This window comes from Carettochelys insculpta, chromosome 2 (genome assembly GCF_033958435.1).
Source record: "Carettochelys insculpta isolate YL-2023 chromosome 2, ASM3395843v1, whole genome shotgun sequence".
In the NCBI taxonomy this organism is placed as follows: Eukaryota; Metazoa; Chordata; order Testudines; family Carettochelyidae; genus Carettochelys; species Carettochelys insculpta.
In genome coordinates, this window is record NC_134138.1 from 54989152 (window position 1) to 55013885 (window position 24734).

General features: G+C 41.5%; 1 protein-coding gene across 1 annotated transcript in view; it reads right to left on the reverse strand.

The window, feature by feature from the left end:
• Positions 1-19758, reverse strand: part of RALYL (RALY RNA binding protein like) — a 309810-nt gene extending 290052 nt beyond the window's left edge. Inside the window, exon 1 of the mRNA XM_074987013.1 lies at positions 19733-19758. The gene's annotated coding sequence lies outside the window, so the exon portion shown is untranslated. The remainder of the gene's footprint in view (positions 1-19732) is intronic.
• Between the last annotated feature and the right edge of the window lie 4976 nt (positions 19759-24734).

Consider the following 24734-nt stretch of genomic DNA (forward strand, 5'->3'; position numbering starts at 1 on the left):
TGACCTCTATGTTCAAACAAGGAAGCAATTCAAAGTAGTCAAGGAATAAACTGGCGACTTGGAATAGTGCATGGCATAAAAATTTTCTCCAATCAAGCTGTAAGAATACATTCAGAATTGCATAATATCACATTTCCATATAATTTGATTTGCAGCATTCTGAACAGAGAATAATAATCATGTCATTCACTGGGGCTACTACAGTACAACATCAGAATAATAAGTAGCCTAAGAAAATTCTATAAAGCACCTTCTGACACTGTGAAATGAATCAGTACAAGTGACGCTGACTAATGCATTTCATCATTAGTTAATGGGTTATGAAAATTCTGGAATTCCCCACCACCTCGCCCATTTCCAAAATAATGCATGTGGTTCCTGTTAAAAATCAAAAGTAGTTGGTCATCTAAAAATGTACAGAGCTCTTTAAAAACATGCCCTCCCCCACAAATTCAAGCAGTTTTTACAAAGCACTCTGTTTTGATTACAAGACTTTTAAACAATTTCCTTTGAGCAATCTCTCATATGAATATTTAGCGTATCTGCTTCCACTAGGACCTTCCGTACAGGTCTCATTCTTATGAATCACAATCTAGCCCTCAGCATTACATGCCCCAAGCCTGCCTCCATACACTCTTTGAAAGCTAGCATTTTAGGTTGACTCCTTCCTACCTAGACACTCAGTTTGATTGTGGCTTCTCCATTGCCCTAATGCCTCATCATGAGAGTTCCACAGTTTTCAGCCCCCTCCTTATTTAACATTAGCTTATTAGATAAATTTTCATATCTTGAATGACATCTTACCATTACTTTCTCTTTTGTGGGTTTTGTCACACGTGCATGGCTTTCATTCAGCTTGGTTCAGCTGATTATTTTTGTGCAAGAGGAGCATCCCTTAAAATTGTTGCTTCTCTGTTTCTTTCCTTATCTCATATTTTTGTTCACCTCCTTTTTTTAACACCTTTGGCATTCTCTTTGTCCATGAATTTCCCCCTTTCTGGACCTACAAATTTGTTTACCATTATTTTTCTGTATACATCATTGCCTTGATTCTACTTCTGATGGATGCCTCATCCATTCCCTTTTGAGTGGACTATTGTAGCTTCTTTTTATACAGCTTCCCCGAATCCCAGCTCTCCAGATTATTGCCTGCTCAGAATGTTAATGATCACCTTTACGTAAGAAGCCAAACTATTCTCATTTTCAAAAAACATCATTCTAGCTACTCGTTCAGTTTAAGACCTATTTAAAAATTGCCCTCATGTTTAAAACTGTGCCCCTAGAATCCTTGCCATACCTGCTTTTCATATTCAAGCACAGAAAAAAATTGCTGGTGTGCTAGACATGGTATTATTTGATGCGGACTTCTCATGGCTTTATTTGCATATTTAGCCAACCAGGTATGCAATCTACCTATGTGCCAACACAAATGGATTTTCGTGTGTCCAGAAAGTATTTGACTAAGTTGGGCAAGTTCAGTTATTTGCTAATTAAAAGCTTTAAAAATACATCCCATAATGGACTTTAACTTCAAGTGTGATCAGCATTTTTAATAGTAATGGAATTTTCAAACAATTTCTGAGATCATTAATAGGATGTGAAAGGTTAATCCCATTCCATTACCTTGTAAAGCTGTGGAACAGGCCCTTTGATTACTGGCTTAATTTGTGGTTCTTTACCTCCAATGCTATAAATTAACTTTTGAGCTCTTGGAACAGACAATAGAAACGAGACAGAAAAATACAGCACAGACACCACAGCTTCTTTGAAAAATCTCTTTAAATAAACATATCAGAAGTTTAAATAACTGGTGCCTTTTCTCCTCAGACACAAGATCTGTGCTCCCATACCTATTTTACATCAGCTTAATTCCATGGACATCAGTGAATTTACTCCTGTTTTACACCAGTCTGAGAGAAGAATCAGGACCACGGATTTTAAAACACCTCATAAACTCCAAGAGAGTCACATCATCATCATCCCTAAGCTTTAAACCAGGCATAGAAGAGGGAGGGGGTAATGTCACAAAAAGACTTCAACATTTGCTCTCCAAAGAAAATTACAGTCCTTAATATATTCTTGCTAAATACATTTCCAAGTCTCACTCTAATCAATTATTGTAGTCCATCACTGTTTCAGTGAGCTCTGTTTGCCATGTTCATTTTATGGCCCACTTCTCAACTGGTATGAACTGATGTGTCCACTTAGAAGTTATTCTCAAAGATTTTAGGGATAGATGGGAATGATAAGTGCTGCTGAATCCATTCTACTCCCCTTGTCTCTTATTTGAATTGACAAAACAGAAAATCCCAGAGCCATTGTTCTGTGTGGAAATTACACCAAAATGCAGAAGTAAAAATATCATCAACTCTCCATCATTCACATTTTTCACAATTTACACTATTTTCTCCTCAGAAAAGCCTTTCTAATTTCTCTCCTCTGATGTTATTTAACCCTTTCTCTGTAATTATTTAGTAGTTTAAAAGTGTTTTTATATGAAATGTGTAAGACATTTGAGGTTGTATTAGACACTCTCCATCCAGAAGATAAAGTGTATCAAATTAAAAAAAAAACAAACCAATACACACACACACACACACAGAAATGGCTAGAATGTAGTAGGGATAATCCATCTTTTTCTTTTTAAGTGGTTTTCCAAGTTTTATTATTATTAATATTATTATTTTGAGAGACAGAGAATATGCATACTGCATCACATGAAGTTTCTGTAAACCAGTTGCTAGGTAACAGATAATCCAGCAACAACCACAAATTGGGCTCGATTCAGGAAATTTTCAACATAGTAACTAGGCACACATTGACTCAATATCCTGGACATCTCACGGTTCTCAGGGTTTATGTGGTGCAGCAAGTGATGGATGAGTCTGGGGTTTCAGACCCTTAAGCACTGGTAGTTTTACTTGGCATTGGAGCTCGGCTGATAACTGATTAGCAGCTTTAGAAGGCTGTTTGGCTAGGGGCAGTGGGTGATGTTCCTCAATCTCCTCACCCCAATGGAGACAGGAAACTGTGCTGGAATATGTGGAAATTAAATATTTTATTAATATACCTCATTAAAATATTGATTGAAAATCTAAAATAGTCTCATATAGTCATTAGACACAAGAGGCCTCTATAGTTTCACTGAAACTGTCATTCTCCATAGTTTGGGCAGATTTTATCATGGGTTAAAAAAAAAAGGCTTCACTGATTTAAAAAAATAAAAAAAACACCATGGCTACGTCTACACGTGAACCCGACATCGAAGTAGCCTATTTCGATGTGGCGACATCGAAATAGGCTATTTTGATGAATAACGTCTACACGTCCTCCAGGGCTGGCAACGTCGATGTTCAATATCGACGTTGCGCAGCACCACATCGAAATAGGCGCTGCGAGGGAACGTCTACACGCCAAAGTAGCACACATCGAAATAAGGGTGCCAGGCACAGCTGCAGACAGGGTCACAGGGCGGACTCAACAGCAAGCCGCTCCCTTAAAGGGCCCCTCCCAGACACACTTTCACTAAACAGCGCAAGATACACAGAGCCGACAACTGGTTGCAGACCCTGTGCATGCAGCATGGATCCCCAGCTGCAGCAGCAGCAGCCAGAAGCCCTGGCCTACGGGCTACTGCACACGGTGACCATAGAGCCCCGCAAGGGCTGGAGAGAGAGCGTCTCTCAACCCCCCAGCTGATGGCCACCATGGAGGACCCCACTATTTGGATGTTGCAGGACGCGGATCGTCTACACATTCCCTACTTCGATGTTGAACTTCGAAGTAGGGAGCTATTCCCATCCCCTCATGGGGTTAGCGGCTTCGACGTCTCACCGCCTAATGTCGATTTCAACTTCGAAATAGCTCCCAACACGTGTAGCTGTGACGGGCGTTATTTCGAAGTTGGCACCGCTACTTCGAAATAGCGTGCACGTGTAGACACGGCTCATGTGAGCAAATGTCTCCTAGACAATGCCTTTCTCCCAAGTTATCCTATTTATAACTTGATCATGAAGATTTCCTAATTAAGGGCCTGATCATATTCACCAAAAACAAAACAAAAGAAAACAAAAAACAAACAAAAAACCCCCAACTATTATTGAATTAAATGGGAGACAGATGGGTGTTAGTTACAGTATCAGGACCACAGTGGAAGCTCTGGTTCTGCATTTGTTAGTGTACATGCAGACTGCTTCACTGACAGACATACTAAAACAGTTGCAGGACTTAGGCCATAGGTGGGATGTTGATCGACCAGTAATTCAGTTCTGAATTTCCTTTCTAAATCTACCACTCAGCTAAATGCCTGTCTGATATTTTTAAAAAAAAACTTTAGTTATTGCATTACGTGTCAGTTTCTAAGGGTATGCAATCCATTTTGTATAAACGAGTTAATGTCTCTACTGCAGAAGAGGAGAAATAACTTTTATAAACACTTGTGACATTATTAATACTGTCTATAGGACATACAGGCAGCACTAAATAATTGGTGCACTTGGAAGATTACTGGATGTATGAGCATGGTTAAGAGTGTCTCACTTTTTCCTGGCAATAAAAAATATAAAAAAAAAAAAAAAGAAAACACAAGATACCAAAGATCTGTTTGGAGGAGACACACAAGAAAAGAACACATAAACAGTTCTATTGTCACATCAATTCAATTTACAACAAAGGTGTATGTCAAAGGCTCTCAAAAGGGACTCTTTATTACCTTCTCCACTCTTTGGGTATTTTTACTGCATTGCCATGATTTAGAAAGCCCCTGGAGGGCTTCTGTACTTCTGAAGAGGGTGTGCAATAGAGTGTGTTGTCCAAAATAATTATCTGTAACCACCACCTTACCTGAGGCTCTATGTCAGTCTGTGCTCACTAGGTACTCAGAGACTGTGTCTAATTTGGACCTAAAGGCAGATGCAGGTGAATAATACTTACAGAAACGAAACAGGACTGAAGCTACAAAGGAACTAATTTATTAAAGAGGAAGCCAACCAAAAAAGCAGTAGGTCTTTTTACTCTTCGTAAGCATAAGCCTTTAGTATTGTATAAGTTAGCAATTTTTCTTGTACCATCCAATAATGAACATTCACAAAGGCATTTGAAAAACATGCTTATAGTCATATATAGGCTTGGAAATTATTAGAAATTTATTGGGAACTATCAGTAAATATTTATTTCCCCTTATGTACACTCATCACCAAAAAATATATTTCCAGTAATAACGAAAATTTACAGATACACAAAGAAAGAAAAATTTTGCTTTAGGGCTTGCATCCAAATACAATGATTCAGATTTTTGTTACAAATGGGCTAGTGAATTAATAACAAAAACAGCTATGATTTGTAAGGATACATACTTCATGTTTTGACGTGATGTTAAAAATGTCTGTTAACAGTTTGTTCAGCTTTTTGAATCATGACATTGACTGCCATTAAATAATTGTCAGTCACCTAAAAATTTAAATCAATAAAACATGAAAATAAATATAGTTATCTGTCAAAACTATAAAACTTGAATTCTGTCAAGCTTACTTAAAGTTCATAACATTTTTTCTTTTTGTATCCATAAGCAGATGTTCTCCAAATCTGAACTTCTAAATCAGGAATAACTGCTGGCAGAGTTACATTAGTGGAAGAATAATGAGGTGCAGTGAAAAAAATCAGACCTTATAACTCAAATCCCCTCCCCACCATTCTCAAAATACAGTCTGATGTAAGAACTGCCACAACAGTGTTGCCTGCCTTAAAAATGAAATTTACCTCGCTATGCACCCATTGAATGCCTGATTGTAGGGTTTACATGAGATAGCAGACTTTGCTGTGGTTCTCTGGAATTGGACACATATATCACCAATTAAATGATGGAGCAACAAATTGTCTCTGCCCTTGCATGTGAGTGTGCAAGGGGATGAGAAGGCTATGAGGGAAGAACCGGAATCAGCACACAGCTGCAGCCTATGTGACATCCTCAGGGCCGCAGTAGTATTGCATGTGGCCTGCACTGGTAATAGGTTGAGAAGCACTGCTCTAGCGTGAAGGAAGAATTCTCACGTCAGGGTGCTCCCCACTCAATCCACCTACCTCTGCTGGATGGAGCAAACAGAAGAATCCCTGTGATGTCCCACGTGCAAGGAGCTGTGATTTTCCTAGCTCGTATGCAAAGCACATGGAAGGGAGAGAGATGGCACTTGTTGCAGTACATCACCTCCCCAAATTTTTCCTGGCCTCAATGCCATAGTGATGGGTAAAATCAATTGTTTGCTGACCTGAAGATGCAACTTGATGGACAAATACAGAGCTGTGATATTTAGGTCAGGTCTACAGAAGACTGAAAAATCGATTGAAGACACACAACTCCAGCTATGACAATTGTGTAACTGGAGTTGAAGTATTGTAGATCGATTTTTCTTATCGTTCCCAGTGCGGGCGGTTGATGGGAGTAACTCTCCTGTTCACCTCCCTTACTCCTTGCAACAGCGAGGAGTACTAAGGTGGATGGTAGAGCCCTGATGGTTTGATTTAGTGCATCGCCCATAGACACGTTACATTGGTTCTGGTAAGTATAGCTGTACCTTTAGGAAGTGTGCCAGGTTTATGCTGTGCTTACTGGGTTTTGAATTTTTGCCGTAAGAAAACTGGGACATTTCTTCCATTTTCAGTCTGCTCTTTCACACATTAAGTATCAGAAAATACACCACTATGCTCAGTATTTTACTGCCCTGTCTCCATTTTTTCCTGTACAGCAGAACTAATCCTTCTTGGGAAATATCATAGAAGTTGAACCTCTCTAGCCTGGGAATCTCTGGTCCAGCAACATCCATTCTCTGGCACATTTAGATCAGAGAGACCAGCTGGAGAGATTACAGAGGAGTTGCTCAGAAGCCAGAGGGCCAGAGCCTAGTAGACCAGCTGTGGAGGGCTTGGAGTAGAGCCATTCTGGTGGGCAGGGGACCAGGAGTGGAGCCAGTCTGGTGGCTAGGCAGCTGGTGGGTAGGAGGGAGTGAGGCTGGAAATGACCTCCCCGGTCCATCAAACTCCCTCATTCTGGACTGATCAGGTCCTAGCAGTAACAAACCAGGGAGATCAAACCTGTAGAGCATTTCAAACAATATGCCTGGCATTTGATGTCAATAATAGTACTTCACCTGTCCTAATCCTTCTCTCTCATTTATTTAAACGTTAAGCTCTTTGAATCGTGAACTGTTACAAGCACCTGAAGCACTGAGGACTTGATCTCAGAGTCAACAGGTCTGTTGATGGGGGAGGAGAGGGACGAAGTGGTCAGCTGCCCCTGGGCTTAGCAATTCAGTGCTCCTGGCTGCTACTGCAACAGTAGAGGCAGTTAGAGCCCTGGGCCCTTTAAATTGCCATCTGAGCCCCACACAGCACATTCTGGGCAGTACTGAGGGTAGCCTGGGGGAAGCACAGCATGCTCTGAGTGGAACTGAGGCTGCTTGGGGAGAAGCTAGCCCGAGCCCCACCCAGTGAGTCTGTTGGTCCCACTGGGGCTACCACAGCACAAATGAATAAATAACATGATAACACCATTCATAACACTGATATTTCTTTAATATTTTCAGATAATTATGTGAACATCTCACACCATCTTGTAAAGTGAAAGGGCCAAACTCAGCTCTCCATTATATTAACATAGTTCCAATAATGACACTGATTTTAATTAAATTAAACTGCTGTGAATGAGAGAAGAATTTAGCACAAAAATCTATAAATTCAGGAGCTGCCATAAATTGTCAATCTGTCTAGAACATAAATAATCCAATTGGATTTATTAATACAGTATAGTATAATTTTAAAACATTGCTTACTAGTCACAGAATGCAAACTTCAAAACCACTCAGCTCTCATCCCTCCTCAAATACTTAGTTAGTCTCCCCCCTTTTACCTCCATCTAGGCTACGTCTACACGTGAAGCCTACATCGAAGTAGCCTATTTCGATGTGGCGACATCGAAATAGGCTATTTCGATGAATAACGTCTACACGTCCTCCAGGGCTGGCAACGTCGATGTTCAACATCGACGTTGCGCAGCACCACATCGAAATAGGCGCAGCGAGGGAACGTCTACACGCCACAGTAGCACACATCGAAATAAGGGTGCCAGGCACAGCTGCAGACAGGGTCACACGGCGGACTCAACAGCCAGCTGCTCCCTTAAAGGGCCCCTCCCAGACACACTTGCACTAAACACCACAAGATCCACAGAGCCGACAACGAGTTGCAGACCCTGTGCATGCAGCATGAATCCCCCGCTGCAGCAGCAGCAGCCAGAAGCCCTGGGCTAAGGGCTGCTGCACACGGTGACCATAGAGCCCCGCACGGGCTGGAGAGACAGCGTCTCTCAACCCCCCAGCTGATGGCTGCCATGGAGGACCCCACAATTTCGACGTTGCGGGACGCGGATCGTCTACACGGTCCCTACTTCGACGTTGAACGTCGAAGTAGGGCGCTATTCCGATCCCCTCATGAGGTTAGCGACTTCGACGTCTCGCCGCCTAACGTCGAAGTTAACTTCGAAATAGCGCCCGACGCGTGTAGCCACGACGGGCGCTATTTCGAAGTTAGTGCCGCTACTTTGAAGTAGCGTGCACGTGTAGACACAGCTCTAGACTTCTTTCTGCAGTTTACACATCTTAATTTTACTTAAAATAATTAAAAATGCTAATGTGATGCATACATCACAGTACATATCACTCACAATCTGTCCTTTTACCACATCTAGTTTCTTGGTATAAAATACTGTGATTTCTTTAACTTCAGTGTTAAGATCCCAAAGCCAGGGACCTATAAAATTTTTGTCCATAAAGCATCATATATCTCTTCATGGTGCTAACCATTGCTCCATTAACTTTCTTCCTGTCAAATGCCTAATATGCAACCATTGCCTCAAATTCTTCTCCAGCTTCGCCCAGATACCCCTCCTTTTTGTTCTCTCCACTCAATGAACTCTCTAATGATTTCTCTCTTCTGGCCATGTCCCAGAGCCTCTAATAATCCCTCATTCTCCTTCATCTCTCCATTGCTTTGGCCACTACAATATTTTTTCCTTAAAAAGCATAAAATCATTATTGATTAAGTTTGCAGATGACACAAAAATTGGGGGAGTGAAAGAATGAGGTAGAAACTGGACTCGATGACCACAGGGTTCTTTGGACTCCTATAAGCTATGGCATCTCCTCTTCATGGAATGTCCTTCTTCATAAATTCCTCAGGGCTCTTACTATCTCCATATTCCAATGGCTCCCAGAGACGCACTTCTACTGACACATACAAGAAGTAACTGGCAAATCATGACATGATTGCAGGTCATTTCAGTCATCACAAACTTTAAAAAAAACAGCAACCTGTGTCTAATGCATTTTATTACACAGAATGGAACTTGACCTGCATCCCTTTCAGCTGCCCTTTTTCCAGCTTCCAGGCTTCCAGCTCTTCAGGACAAGAAACCTTCCTTTTTATGAGAGTGCCTAGCATATAATGGACATTACCAGAAACAAATCAAAAACAGTTGGAGCAATGACGGTAGTGATATTGGACCACTGATTTAGAGAAGTACCATTTCAAAACAATCTCTCTGGCTGGGTCTACATGAGCGCCTTCTTTTCAAAAGGGACATGTTAATGAGTGGGTTCAAAAGATGCTAATGAGGTGCTGCAATGAATATGCAGCACCTCATTCGCATAAGGGCGGCTGCAGCGATTTGAAAGGCTACGTCTACACATGAACGCTACATCGAAATAGGCTATTTCAATGAATAACGTCTACATGTCCTCCAGGGCTGGCAATGTCGACTTTGAACATCGACGTTGTGCAGCACCACATCGAAATAGGCGCTGCGAGGGATCGTCTACACGCCACAGTAGCACACATCGAAATAAGGGTGCCAGGCACAGCTGCAGACAGGGTCACAGGGCGGACTCAACAGCAAGCCGCTCCCTTAAAGGGCCCCTCCCAGACACAGTTGCACTAAACAACACAAGATCCACAGAGCCGACAACTGGTTGCAGACGGTATGCATGCAGCATGGATCCCCAGCTGCAGCAGCAGCAGCCAGAAGCCCTGGGCTAAGGGCTGCTGCACACGGTGACCATAGAGCCCTGCAGGGGCTGGAGAGAGAGCGTCTCTCAACCTCTCAGCTGATGGCCGCCATGGAGGACCCCGCAATTTCAATGTTGCGGGACGCGCAACGACTACACGGTCCCTACTTCGACGTTGAATGTCTGTAGCCAGACAGAGTCTCCCCCTTACAAGCCAGCTTGCTCGTTGCCCCCCCCCACTGAGGAGCACACAGGGCACGGAAACGGCTGCTGACAGCACAGTCTTTGATGCCCTCATTGAGGCCCAGATATGCTAGCTTATCGTGACCCTGAGAAGCAGAAAGTACAGCTAGAAGGCTAACAGGCCAGACTGTCAACATGAGAGGGGGGGCACCCTCAGAAATCACCCCAGCTGGCATTGATCAATATGATGCACACACACAATCACCCAGAAGGCGATGTGCCCCGCCCGCACAAAAGAATGTCCTGTACTCCTAAATTGTTTATCTCTTGTCTTACAAGTGCAAACTAAGTAGAAATGCCCTTGTAACAAACTGGTGTCACAAAGACAGACCAGTATGATCTGGCACCATAGATAAGAAAGAGAATATATAACCCAAAAGGGGTATAAAAGGTGGGTCCAGCAGAACTCTAACTTTGAGTGCATCTCCACCAACTACCTGCTGGTCGGGTCAGGTGATTGCCTCCCGAGGTCCACAACTGGGGACGCCCAACCTCGTATTCTTCTTTCCGCGGAATTGAGTGACCGATCCGGCTTGGCTACGCTGGTATCGAGAGACGCAGAGAGGGTAAGATACACCCATGCTAGGTCTCTGACTTTTTTTGTGCACAGCTAAAGAATTAGAGCTCTGTAACTAGATGTCATTGTGCCAAGATATCATTGTGTTAGATGGTAACAGATATCTTTGTATTGGATTGTAACGTAACTTGTTAACACCTGTACTTTGCTAGCATATAAGAAGTAAACAATAGCCTTGTGTAACCACACGCTTATAACTGTAGCTTAAATAAACTTGTAACTAGTTAAGCTCTAAGCCTGACCCTGCTGTTAACCCTTTTGTCACTGCAACACAGCCGGCACAACAAAAAGAACTTTAACCGTTTGGTTACTACAGCCTGGCCGTGGGTGAGAGTGCTAGGAGCTGCCTGCTCTAACAGTAAAAAACTGGGTTGCTTAGGACCCAGGGGAGTACCTCACCGCACATTACCTGGCCACCGGCTAACAGAATTGGCGCAGCGAGCAGGGTTGTGACATAGGCTGTACCACAGTGACAAAAAATGAAACCAGTCATGATAAACAACATGGATTTCCCCAACATAGAGAAGGAATTCACCCAGGAAGGATGGGGTGACCCTAAATGGGACGAGGAAATGTTGGAAAAGTACTGGGGACAATCAGAGAAATTATGGTTGCAGCTCTGTAAGCAGAGAACTGCTTGTAAACTAAAAGAGAAAAAGGAATATTGGAGTAGTTTTGTATCTGGCTGTGAGATACAGCTCCTTGGACAAAAGCCCAGGTTATAAGACCTTGAAGAAACTGCCCAACTCTGAAAGCTTTAGTTCAAGTTCTTAACTCTTTGTGGTACAAAGTGTAGTTATGTAAACATTTATGTTGTGGTGTATGTGTATGCGTCATGGAGTTTTGTTCACATTAATTGTTTTGCTAACACGTGTTTGTGTCTTGTCATGGAGTTTTGTTCAATGTTGTCTGTCTGTCTGTTTGTCCTGCTGGTGCATCCATAAGGAGGGGACACCTTCCGATATGGACACCTTTCAGTTTAGGTATAAAGGATCTAAATCCCTTTAGTAATACTTAAAATGGTAATATCCAATAACATGTCACTTTGGAAAATAAGCATGTGATTTGAGGCTGAGAGTGAGTGAGTAAGTCCTTAACTCTGAAGGGTCTGGAGAAAATTCAGAGTGAGTAACTTGCAGAGTTTAGAAAGAACTGAGCATATTTGTAAATGGAGTATTCCAATATGTAACCTGCCACCCCAAAGGGGGTAGAAAAGTATTCTTTTGTCTTTCAGAAACAGAGAAAAGCTGGTAGTTACTGAAGAACAACCTAAACATCATGAATCTCCTTTTAAAATGAAGAATGTGGTTTTGTATTTTATGTTTGTGCTTATCTTATTAATAGCATTATCAAATTGTCTATGTTGGTAAGTTAAAATATACATGGGCTCATGAAAACAAAATGATTTGTATATTGCTGCCTAATTAAATGCCTTGGCTGACACAGCAGCTAAAGCTGCAGACCTTTCCCCTCTTGGGCCACTTCCCTGTTTCCCATTTTTACAGATTCCCAGTCTCCTATTGCAACCCTTATTGATACTGCACTATTCTAAGATCAGGCCCTAAATTCAGAAGAAACTATCTGGAGACTGGATGAATGCCTTTTGCACCCTGAACACCTTTGGCGCTCCCCAGACGGCCGCCTGGTTGCACCCAAGGTCCTTCTCCCTTATCTTGCTTGCATGCACCACAGCCTGACTCATGTAAGCGAAGCAGGGGAATGATTACTGCTGTTCAAGCAAATTGGTTTGCTTCCAAATTCTCCTAAGTGGCCCAAACTACTGTCTGGCTTGCCCTGTCTGCCAAGCCCATGACGTGGGCGAACCTGTAAAGACAGTTCTGGCAACTAGATCTCTGCCTTTAGGACTGTTCCTGCAGTTACAAATGAGTTCCATTCAGCTACCCAAGTGTAAATCTTTTTAAAATGTGCTGGTTATTGTTTGTTTGTTCTCGGGATGGGTAGAGGAATGTCCATGCCGGAAAGCTGATACCGCACAGAACTCCACCTTAATTAAGGAATCCCTATGGAAGGTGGGAATGCCTAGTGAGTACCACCATGCCACCGAGCAACCCTTAAGTATAGGACATGTGTCAGCCCAGCAAAAGAATAACACCCCGGCTGCACAGCTAAATAACCTGGCAGATGCAGCAGCCCAGATTTCTGCCACCCAAGTAGATTGGGAACGTTTGTACCTATGGCTACATGATACTTTGGGGCACACTGGAAGTGAGGAGTTAACGCGGCAAGCACATATCAGGGGCTGGCCTATCACCCACCAACAGGCCAGAGACCTGTTGCGAGCCTGTACTATCTGTGCTAAAACCTGAAAACACATAGCTGAAGGACAACAATTTGCCAGACTAAGAGATGGGAAAACACTATGGGCAACCTGGCAGGTTGATTACATTGGCCCACTTCCTACTACCAGGCAAATGTGTAAGTACCTCCTGACTGGAATGGAAGTTGTTTCAGGAATTGGTTTTGCACACCCTGCCCCATTGGCAACAGGACTGTTCACAATTATGGGACTAAACCGCTTAACAGCAATTGTCCCAGCACCCTGAGAAATCCAGTCCGACAACAGCTCACACTTTAAAAACAAAGTAGTACAAGAGTGGGCTACTAAGCATGGAATTGAGTGGACTTACCACCGCCCGTACCGACCCCCGTCCAATGGCATAGTCGAGTGCTGGAATGGGATGTTAAAAAGCCACTTGAAACCCACGGATGGTACTTGGGAAAACAGGCTGGATGAGGTGGTACAGCGACGAAACAACGAGCAAACCCCTATGGGCAGTCCAGTCAGCAGAGGATTCTTCCCTACAGGGAAAAATTCCTCAACTTCGGATGTGCCACTCAAGGACTCCAAATCTAATCCTGGAGATACTGTTGTAATTAAACACCCTAGCCTGGGAACACAGACTCATGTACTGCACTCATACAAAGGTGGGGTGTAGACTGCTTTAGACTCTAAAAGGGAACCAATAACCATTACCGAGGCTTGGATCACATCCAAGACCGGCTGACCTTGTGTTTTCTCTCCAGAAAAGAAGGAACCACGTGGAATGCACACCTCCCTGGGAAGAAGCAAGGCAATGACCACCTGTAACATCAGTACACACCAAAGAACTTTAATGTATATAATATATGCATGCTGCTAGATTCCATATTAATACTAATAGACTCTTAGTAATTGCTATAGGCCTAGTTGTGTTGTAGCTACCTTCAACCCAGATGACAGCATGGCACCTCAACTCCTCGTCATCTTCCTGACAACCTCGCTGACCTTTGCCACGCCTAAGCATCCCCTCAGGAATGCCATCCAGCCCATCGTCTCCACCACTGGTGCCACGGATTGCTGGATGTGTACCCTGCTGAACTCCTCTACCACATTGGGAATTAAGTTTGTCCCTCTGAACCTGAATGATTGGTGGGACAAGAGCAACATCTTCTGGTGGGGACCAGTCTGTTTTGATGACAGCGACATCCACTCCTACCTTCGCCGCAGCCCCTGGGGTTCATGCTGTGATAGGGTGAACTCCTACATGGATAAGGAATCTAGTTCTGGTTCTAGTTTTGTTATTGTACCCTGTAACGGGATGAGGCTTGCTGGGATTTGGTCCCTGACAACCTTGTCGTCCCGGGTGCTGGGAGGGTGGAACTGAATGTCTTGCTTGTAATTCCTCGGAGTGGAAGCCATCACGTGTGAGGAAGCTCCAAGGTTAAGCTGGGCCCTTCCGTCCCGTCCTCCTAGCCAAGCTGGTGTGGGTAGAGGTAACCAGTTTAAACTTTCGCGGAACTGAGCGTCTTGCTTGTAATTCCTCGGAGTCGAAGCCATCGCGTGCGAGGAAGCTCCAAGGTTAAGCTGGGCCCTTCTGTCCCATCCTCCCACCCACGCTGGTGTGGGTAGAGGTAACTGGTTTGAACTTTCTGGATTAGACCATAATTCTCATCTGCCTTCCTGTCTAATTGTTCTCTGTCTGAGTGTCAGCAAGGGATGGGTGGGTCTCAAAGTATGCAGTCCTGGCCCAACAAGGAAGAGTTTGTGCTGTAATTAACCAATCTTACTGCTTTTAGGTAAACACTCAGAACAGATTAAACAGGATGTATCTGCCATCAAAGATGCAGTTAAAATCTTACATGCTGTAACTAAGAATGGAAAGATCTCATGATTAAAATGGTTAGCTCAACAATTAGAATTTTCTCTTACTCCATTCCTGCATTCTATTGTAACCACTATTTTGATTGTTCTTATCATAGTAGTTGTGTTTTGCATAACACTGTGCATCGTTAGGAGACTAATTGATGTGGCTATCTCCTCCATGCAAATCCGATACATGGAGCTGACAAGTGATCCTAGCCAGTTCCGCAATTCCCCACGTACTGATCGGATCATTAGGCACTTTTAGACTTCCCCCAAGGAGGGCAAAACGTGCTGGCATCACTGCCACCTTGCGTTCTGGGATGTAGTATGGTGCATCAGGGGGTGGAATGTAGCCAGACAGAGTCTCCCCCTTACAAGCCAGCTTGCTCGTTGCCCCCCCGCACTGAGGAGCACACAGGGCATGGAAATGGCTGCTGACAGCACAGTCTTTGATGCCCTCATTGAGGCCCAGATATGCTAGCTTATCGTGACCCTGAGAAGCAGAAAGTACAGCTAGAAGGCTAACAGGCCAGACTGTCAACATGAGAGGGGGGGCACCCTCAGAAATCACCCCAGCTGGCATTGATCAATATGATGCACACACACAATCACCCAGAAGGCGATGTGCCCCGCCCGCACAAAAGAATGTCCTGTACTCCTAAATTGTTTATCTCTTGTCTTACAAGTGCAAACTAAGTAGAAATGCCCTTGTAACAAACTGGTGTCACAAAGACAGACCAGTATGATCTGGCACCGTAGATAAGAAAGAGAATACATAACCCAAAAGGGGTATAAAAGGTGGGTCCAGCAGAACTCTAACTTTGAGTGCATCTCCACCAACTACCTGCTGGTCGGGTCAGGTGATTGCCTCCCGAGGTCCACAACTGGGGACGCCCAACCTCGTATTCTTCTTTCCGCGGAATTGAGTGACCGATCCGGCTTGGCTACGCTGGTATCGAGAGACGCAGAGAGGGTAAGATACACCCATGCTAGGTCTCTGACTTTTTTTGTGCACAGCTAAAGAATTAGAGCTCTGTAACTAGAGGTCATTGTGCCAAGATATCATTGTGTTAGATGGTAACAGATATCTTTGTATTGGATTGTAACGTAACTTGTTAACACCTGTACTTTGCTAGCATATAAGAAGTAAACAATAGCCTTTTGTAACCACACGCTTATAACTGTAGCTTAAATAAACTTGTAACTAGTTAAGCTCTAAGCCTGACCCTGCTGTTAACCCTTTTGTCACTGCAACACAGCCGGCACAACAAAAAGAACTTTAACCGTTTGGTTACTACAGCCTGGCCGTGGGTGAGAGTGCTAGGAGCTGCCTGCTCTAACAGTAAAAAACTGGGTTGCTTAGGACCCAGGGGAGTACCTCACCGCACATTACCTGGCCACCGGCTAACAACGTCGAAGTAGGGCGCTATTCCTATCCCTTCATGGGGTTAGCGGCTTCGACGTCTCGCCGCTTAACGTCGATGTTAACATCGAAATAGCGCCCAACACGTGTAGCCGTGACGGGCGCTATTTCGAAGTTAGTGCAGCTACTTCGAAGTAGCGTGCACGTGCAGACACAGCTAAAGTGTGGCTTTTTGAATTGCACACTGCCCATGGAGACGGGACCTCCCGATAGGACCCAGTCCCAGTTTTCGAAAGCCCTTCTTCCTATCTGGTGTTAGGAAGAAGGGGCTTTCGAAAACTGGTGGGGATGTCCTTTCGGAAGGTTCCATCTCTATGGGTAGCGCGTGATTCAAAAAGCTGCACTTTTGAATAGCCACGGCCGCCATTATGCTAATGAGGCACTGCATATTCGTTGCAGCACCTCATTAGCATATTTCAAACCCGTTCATTAACATGCCTCTTTTGAAATGAAGGGACTTGTGTAGACACAGGGTCTGTGTGGACAGATAGATAAGAAGCTGTACACAATTCACTGGTTGCATTCCTTATTTACTACACAAACATTACAGATTCAAGATCCACATTCTAAAACTGCCACCTCACTGTAGACCAAAGAGGTTTTTTAGCAAAGCACCCATGCCAACAAACCTCTGTTCACAAGCCTGTAGCTTTTTGTCATGTTTTATTCATATGCAACCATCTAATTCTCCTTGTTCTCTGCTTTTCTTTCATCCTCTTCATATAAAATAAACAAAAAATCATTGATTTTATTACAGCTGTTCCCCCTATTTTTTTGGAGAGTACATATATCAACTATACACTATAAAGTTGCTGAAAACCAGTTGCTGCACATTATTACATCAGTTGTCAGTTATTTGATCAGAAAAGGTCAGCTCTACAAATATTCAGCAAAATAGCTTCCTGAAGCTTAAGAAATTTGTGATGAATTAGTCAGCCAGACAACTAACCATTCCTCACAGTGTTTTAACACTCATTCAGGTTTATATATTGCAGCAGATTATAGTTAATTTCTGCCAAATCAGGCTGTTGATGGTTCCATTTACTTCGGTGTTATTTAACTGTCATTCTTTTAAAGTAGTTCTAGCTTCTAAAAATGTCTCAGGTGTTAAGAAGAACATTTTATATTTAGTATCAACAGCTAAGAAGCATTGAGATTTCACACCGAATTAGCAGGAATGAACAAAGAACATGTGTAGACTATTAAAACTAGGCAAAGTTAAGTCAAAGTTAGCCAGTAATCATGGTACCTAACCCTGACATTTTTCCTCACTTAGACATACTCACTGTGGAGACAGTAAAACATCTTTGAGGTTCTAATTTAAACTTCCCAGATCCAACCAATATATCCTGTAATATTTTCCAGTTTTCCCAAATTTCTCACAAACTGTATGGCTCAGTGCTCCAAGTAATTTTATTGAGAGGTATTTTATCTACAAGCACTTAACTTTGACTGACAGAGAAGGGCTTCCATAAGAAATATCCAGCCTCTCTGTAATAATATATAAAAAATCCATTTAAATTTAGATTTAGTTCAAAGGGGCCAAATTCTTTTTTATTTTTCCCAGATAAACAAGTGCAGTACTGACTGATAAGTGGAATTGGACACCTGTGCACAAGGGATCAACTCACGTCTACGTTTTCAATATAACCTCTCTTTGGCACCATTTAAACAATTAATATGGCTCATCCTCTTGCTTCTGCTATCTAAGATCTGAGATACAATTAAAGTATGAACAGGGCACCACTTTAGAATCAGTCTAATAAATCCAGCTTCAATACATGTCTTGACACTTATTTGTGAAAGTTAAATACTAAAATAATTTATTGATACTTAAAAGCCAAAAATGTATCCGGTGTGGCTGTTGCAAACATGGCAGCAGCAAATATACACTAATGGAATAGTTGTGGTCCTGAATTTCAGTGCAGCATGTTCCCAACCTTGTTCCTCAGAAAACAAAGATCTTCCTCAGATATAATGCATGGTTGAGAACTTCCAGAGGCCTAGGTATGTGAAAAGTGTGGAGGAACAGCTGGGGAAAGCTACTCTAGAGCATGCTCTCCTAGGAAGTCTGCATGATGTGCCGTGAATCACCTTTCATGCAGCATGAGGTTCTGACCAGTGAATGCTATCATTCTGGGGCTTGTCTGCAGGAAAGGAGCACATAACCACTATGTTGTCCATCTATGTGGGATGAGAGCGAGCTGGACATTATTTCAAAGGAACATTATGGAACAATTAGTGGTCCAGGCACATCCGTTGGAAGAGGGAAAGGATCTCTTAGGCTGTATCTACACGGGCACAAATCTTCGAAAGAGCCATGCTAATGGCCATTTTGAAGATTACTAATGAGGTGCTGAATTGAATATTTGGTGCCTCATTAGCATTAGGACATTTCTGGCCACAGCGCTTCGAAAGCCCTGCTTTCAAAAGCACGCGGCTCAGCACAGCTACAAGGGGGTCCTTTTCTAAAGGACCCCCCACCTTTCGAAATCCCCTTATCCCAATTGCTGATCATAATAAGGCGATCTGGAAAGGGACAGGTCCTTTCAAAAAGGACCCTCGTGTAGCCGTGCCGAGCCGCGCGCTTTCAAAAGCAGTGCTTTCGAAGCACCAAGGCCAGAAGTGTCCTAATGCTAATGAGGTGCTGAATACTCAATCCAGCGCCTCATTAGTAATCTTTGAAATATGCCTATTTTGAAGATTTGTGCCCATGTAGACACTGCCTTACCGGTCCACTTGTAATGTGGTTAAGTAGCTCACACATCACATTCCCAACACACATGTGAATCCTCCTCAGTGTGGTCTCTGCAACTCTCACCACTACCCCAAGTTATTCTGCAAAGGAATACTATATGGCCCCTGGAAATGATGATATAACATGTTGTATCTATGAACCGGGTCATTATCCTGTAAGCATGCGTAATTTTGCTCACACGCACAGTCCTACTGACTTCAACAACATATCTGTTTTTCAAGTTAAGCATATGCATGAATGTTGGCAAGACTGGGACCTTATTCATTATTTACTTGGATGCAACAATTATAAATATTCAGATGCAATGCATTTAACCACACAGTACTTAATAGCATTCAACAACCATCTTATTAAACCTAGCTGACATTAAAAATACACTTTCATCAGTTTAGTTTCCTAGAGGTATGCTTGAAACTAACAAACAAATGCAAATTCCACATTCAGCACTAAAGATAGTTAATAAGCACAAGAAAAAGAAAAGAAGGTGACACAACCAAACAGTTCCTCCCATTAAAAATACCCTGTAAACACTTACCGAGTGGCTGTCCTGCAATGATCCTGGCATTCTCTCCTGCCACTGCAGCCCTTGCATGCCTCTCACTCATATACTGTACAAACGCATAACCTTTATGGACCGAACAGCCAACTATTTTTCCATACTTTGCAAAGATTGCTTCTATGTCGCCTTTCTTGACAATGGCTGTGTTCAGATTGCCAATGAAGACTCTGGAGTTGATTGATTTTGGGTCATTCTTATTGGTGACATTGCTGGTCTGTGTTTTGCCGGTCATGGTGGGCTCACTTAGCTCTAACCCTAAAAACAAAGAAGAGAAAGAAGTATATTTCATAGTACACAGTTTCTACTGCTGACTTCAGAGAGTTTTTCCACTATAATAACCCACTTCGGCTTAACCTAAATTCATCAGTATTCTATTTTCTAAAAGTGCTTAGCAATAACACTGGCATGGTGAGTTTTTAAATATTTTAAAGAAGTCAATTTTAAATCTTTCATTTTTATGGATTTAAATATACCCATAAATCATTAATCTAATATTCTGATGTTCAACAGTGGAGCTCTACTGTAATTATACATAGATTTGGGGGTTGTACATTCAGCTTTAACTTGTTAAATATCTCACTATACAGAGCAGCAAAGAAAGACTGAACAATGTGTTAATGAAATGAATAGTCAAGGCTGGGGTAGAGAAGAAACCATAACAATGAAAGACTTCTCGACTTTTGTTTGGTGTCAGTCAGTGCACATTACCTTTAGATATCACTGACCATTGTAAGGAGCATAGAGCAAGCTACATACCATTCATATAGTTTCTTACTTAGTCAATGTATTTATCAGAAACTACTACTTTTTCCTGATTAGAAATAGTGCAGGATAAAAAATGCAGAGAAATACAAATGGTTAATTCCTCAAGAATGACAGTCTACGGACATAGATCATCTTCATGGAACACAAACAGTGTTTTTGGGTTTTGTTGTTGCTGTTGTTTTTTCTGAAGATGCAATGAACCAAGTTGAGCCTCAGGGTAACAAGACTGGAATCAGTGAAGGATTTGGAGGAAGGATTTGGCTTCAGACTGTAGATTTATGATCTTTAGTTTTGTAAATCACATAGGTTGGTGGGACAGCATCAATATTCTGCATGTTCTACTACCATCATCACAGCAGTTGTGACTTACTGTGTTCATGCAGCCCTAGACTTATAACTAAGCCCTTCATAACTTCATACACCAAGAGACTGATAAGTATGATATACAAATCATACATGTCTGAAGCTTCCTTTCCTTGCTTTTACAGCTTTTATCACTTATGTGGAAGTTGAAAAAATATTCCATATGGCTGCTGGGATTTCTCCAGCCACACTAGGTATTACATGGTCAAAAACAAAGCAAAGGAAAACAAAGTTCTGATTTAAACAACAACAACAACAACAACAATGGCCAGCAGTCTGACAACTTTCACAAGTAATAAAGAATAACACAACATTCAAAGAACTTATGAGACAAAAGCCTATTTATTATAAGATTATCAATTCCACATGGATTGCTGCCTGAAGGCACACAAGAAGAACACACAACTCTCAGCCTAGAAAAGCCAGTCAAGTAGCCTTCACCAAAAGAGTCTCAGTTTCTTTATATGTTGAGATTAACACTAGGGCTGTGTCTACACTACCTCCCTATTTGGAAAGAAGGATGATAAGTAGGGTGTTGGGAGTTTATAAATGAAGTGCTGTTCTGCATATGCAGCACTTCGAATTCCACCCCCGTGGAAACTTTGAAGTACAGGGGAATTTGGAATGGTGGTATGGAACAATGGCTAGGTAGAATCCTTCTAGAGATATGCAAGAACACCATTAAGTTTACAGTAATTAAGTAAACAATTAAAGCTACTTGTTGACAGTACAGTCTAGTGGATAGGGTAACAGTCTGGGTTCTAGGCCTGCCTCTTCTGATAACTTCCTGTATGGACTAGAGCAGTTATTTATCTGTCCATGACTCTGGTTTCACTCTCATACTTCCTTTAGATTATAAGCTTTTAAGAGCAGGACCTGTTCCTCATTATATTTATACAGCAACCACTACACTAGCTTATGATCAGTATTGTGGTCTCCATGCACTTCCTTCATGTAAATAAATAATAAAACTGGCAGTAAAAATGATAAAAATTTAAAAGAAAACACAAGTTAAAATATGACTATTGCCTTTAAAAATACATTAAGTTATAACTGCCCCAGCTTCTTTCAAACATGTGTAGATGCTCCACAGGGCCTTTCTTTCGAAAGGACAGTCTTCATTTTCAAACACTGGCCTGTTCTTTTGACAGAGTAGACACACATACACGCATACACATAGAACAGGGGTATGTGGATGTTCTTTCCTTGTATTTACACCTTTTATCACTTATGTGGAGGTTAAAAGAATATTCCATATGGCTGCTGGGATTGTAGATTTATGCTCTTTAGTTTTATTGCATCTTTTGAAAGAGCAGATCACTCTTTTGATCTGCTTTTTTGTGTGTGGATGCACTCTTTTGGAAGAGATCTTCCAGAATAGCTTCTTTCGAAAGATCTCTGTAATGTAGATGTAGCCACAGTCAGGAAAATGTTATTGAAATTCAAAAAGTAAGACTAATATTAACAATTGTATAATTGAGATTAGATTGACTTGCTGGACTACGTATATTAAAGCTCCGCATATTTCATAAAATCAAAGACACACTGGCTTCTCCTGTGCAATGATTAAGAACTTAAGAGTAATTTTTACATCGTACTAACAACATGCATTAATTTTTACATCCTACTAACAATATGCATTTGTGAACACTGATTGTAGCCAGCAGATCTGTATTCCTATTCACAGATTCGCAAACATGATATGCCTATGCTTTGGCAACTCATTTGAAAAAAATACTTTTTGCAATTATTGAAGAATATAATATAGTGTTTGAATTGACCTAATTTTCTTGCAGCTTTGAATAAGATATAACTCAATCATCCTGCTCATTTCTCACCATATTAGTTTCACAAATATCAACTGTGCATAGAAGCTGTTGCTATAAATATGTCTGACATAGAAGAGATATGCATTTAAAAGGAAAGAGTCGCCATAAATGTATTGGTTTGTTTTGTTATTTTGAAACTGACTCAGAATTTTACCAGTAAAACAAACCAAACAAAAAAAAATTAAGGACTGTCTTATTTAAGAACTAAAATAATTCCTCACCAGGCAGCTTACTCATGCTTTAATATACTGGAATCACACCCTTCTCTAATTTAGTATTTTTCAACCTTGCTTCAAGACCACTGTAATTTTATTTGTATGTAAATATTAAGGCAACATACTTTGTTTTATCTTCTGTTCTATCTTTAGTAAATGGAATACCTTTTGAAAAAATCTCTTCCTTTTTATAACATCAGTGGTATAAATGCACTCAACTTTCTAACTTTATAGAATTTTTGTATCCTCTATCACTCTGTTGAATGGCAATTCAGAACAGTTTGACACAGTTTCTAATGTCTTGAATCCCCACTGAAATTTAAGTTCACTTCTTCTGGAGTTTGGCACCTGAATTTTCAGAACAAGTTTATTTGAGCATATAAAAATCATGAATATAGTACTTTGAAAGACATTTGATTTATAGGACTGAAACTGACGTGCTCTACATGTGCAGTGCATAAACTGTAGCAGTGTATGTATCTGCACACCTCATTAAAATGCCTTGGTGTTTCTAAAAGTGGCCACCTTCAATTTCAGTGTAGCCATATTTTAATTTTGGTAATAAGCAATTAGCCAGCGAAACTGCTATATGTTGACTATTTAGATTTGGTGTGTGCATATAACATCACCCAAAAGACCCAGACAGCCAATCAGAATCCATAATTTATCGACTGAGGACAAAGTTATATTTATGTTAACTACATGGAAGTAATCATTTTGTATTTGATGGTGTTGCACCCTGAGTAGCTATGGCCTTTAATGGCAACAGCAACAATCAGTGCTAAAGTTGGAAAGATTGTGGTAGCAGTTCACATTAGCTTTGTCTTTGTGTAACTGCTGTCTGCTGTATGCGTTTGTGGGGCTCTGCGAGATTCGCCTTTAAAGTTCTAAAAATGTTGATTAAAAAAAAACAACAACATATCTATCTTCTGAAGCTGAAGCCGCCGTGATTCACTAACCTCTGCACAATACACTACTGCCATCAGTCAGTAACAAACCAGTTACATCTAATTATGAGCTCAAACAAACACCAATGGGAGTCTGTGGAAAGATTTCCACTGAGACTGCATCATGCCCTGGATCTTTTTATAAGTAAGGAAATTTCTAGTTTTACAAACAATTTTTTCATCTTGTCTTTACTATTTTTAACACATATTCCCACAAGTTTCCTCCCTCAGGCCAGTTATATCTTTGACTTATATTCTTTGTGGTGAAAGCTTGTTAAAGCCTGCCTGTTGTAAATTGCAAGCAAAACTTGATTTTAATGAGAAGAAAATTATATTCACTGGAGAAATTTAGGAAGGAAGCACACTTCAGAAACATTTTTAAAATAGGTTTAAAAACTAGAAAATCCAAAATCTAATTAGTAAAATAGCTTCTATATATAATTGTGTTTACATTATAGAAGAAAATAATTGAAAGTAAGTTCCCCTTCCCTTATCAAAGCCCCAAGTTCTATGTGATATCTGATAACAGCAAGAACACAGCAAATGCTCTGTAGAAGGTTTATGGAATGAAGCCACCAAAGTTTGCATGTGCAACATAAAATCTTAAAGTCTGGTCTTGGTAGCAAAGTAGAGAAGAGGCTGATTTTTTAAATGTGTGTAAATCCATGGCATCTGATGTGCTTAAGGTACACAGTTGACAAACTCAAGAACATAAGTTAATGTTTTTTGTATACATGCAGTACTATTGATACAGTTAGACCATGTATGCATGGCAAATAAGAAACTGGATAAAACCTTGGCCCCGCTGAAATCAGGTCATTGCCTTTATTGAGGTCAAGGTTTTACTCACTGTCTGCCC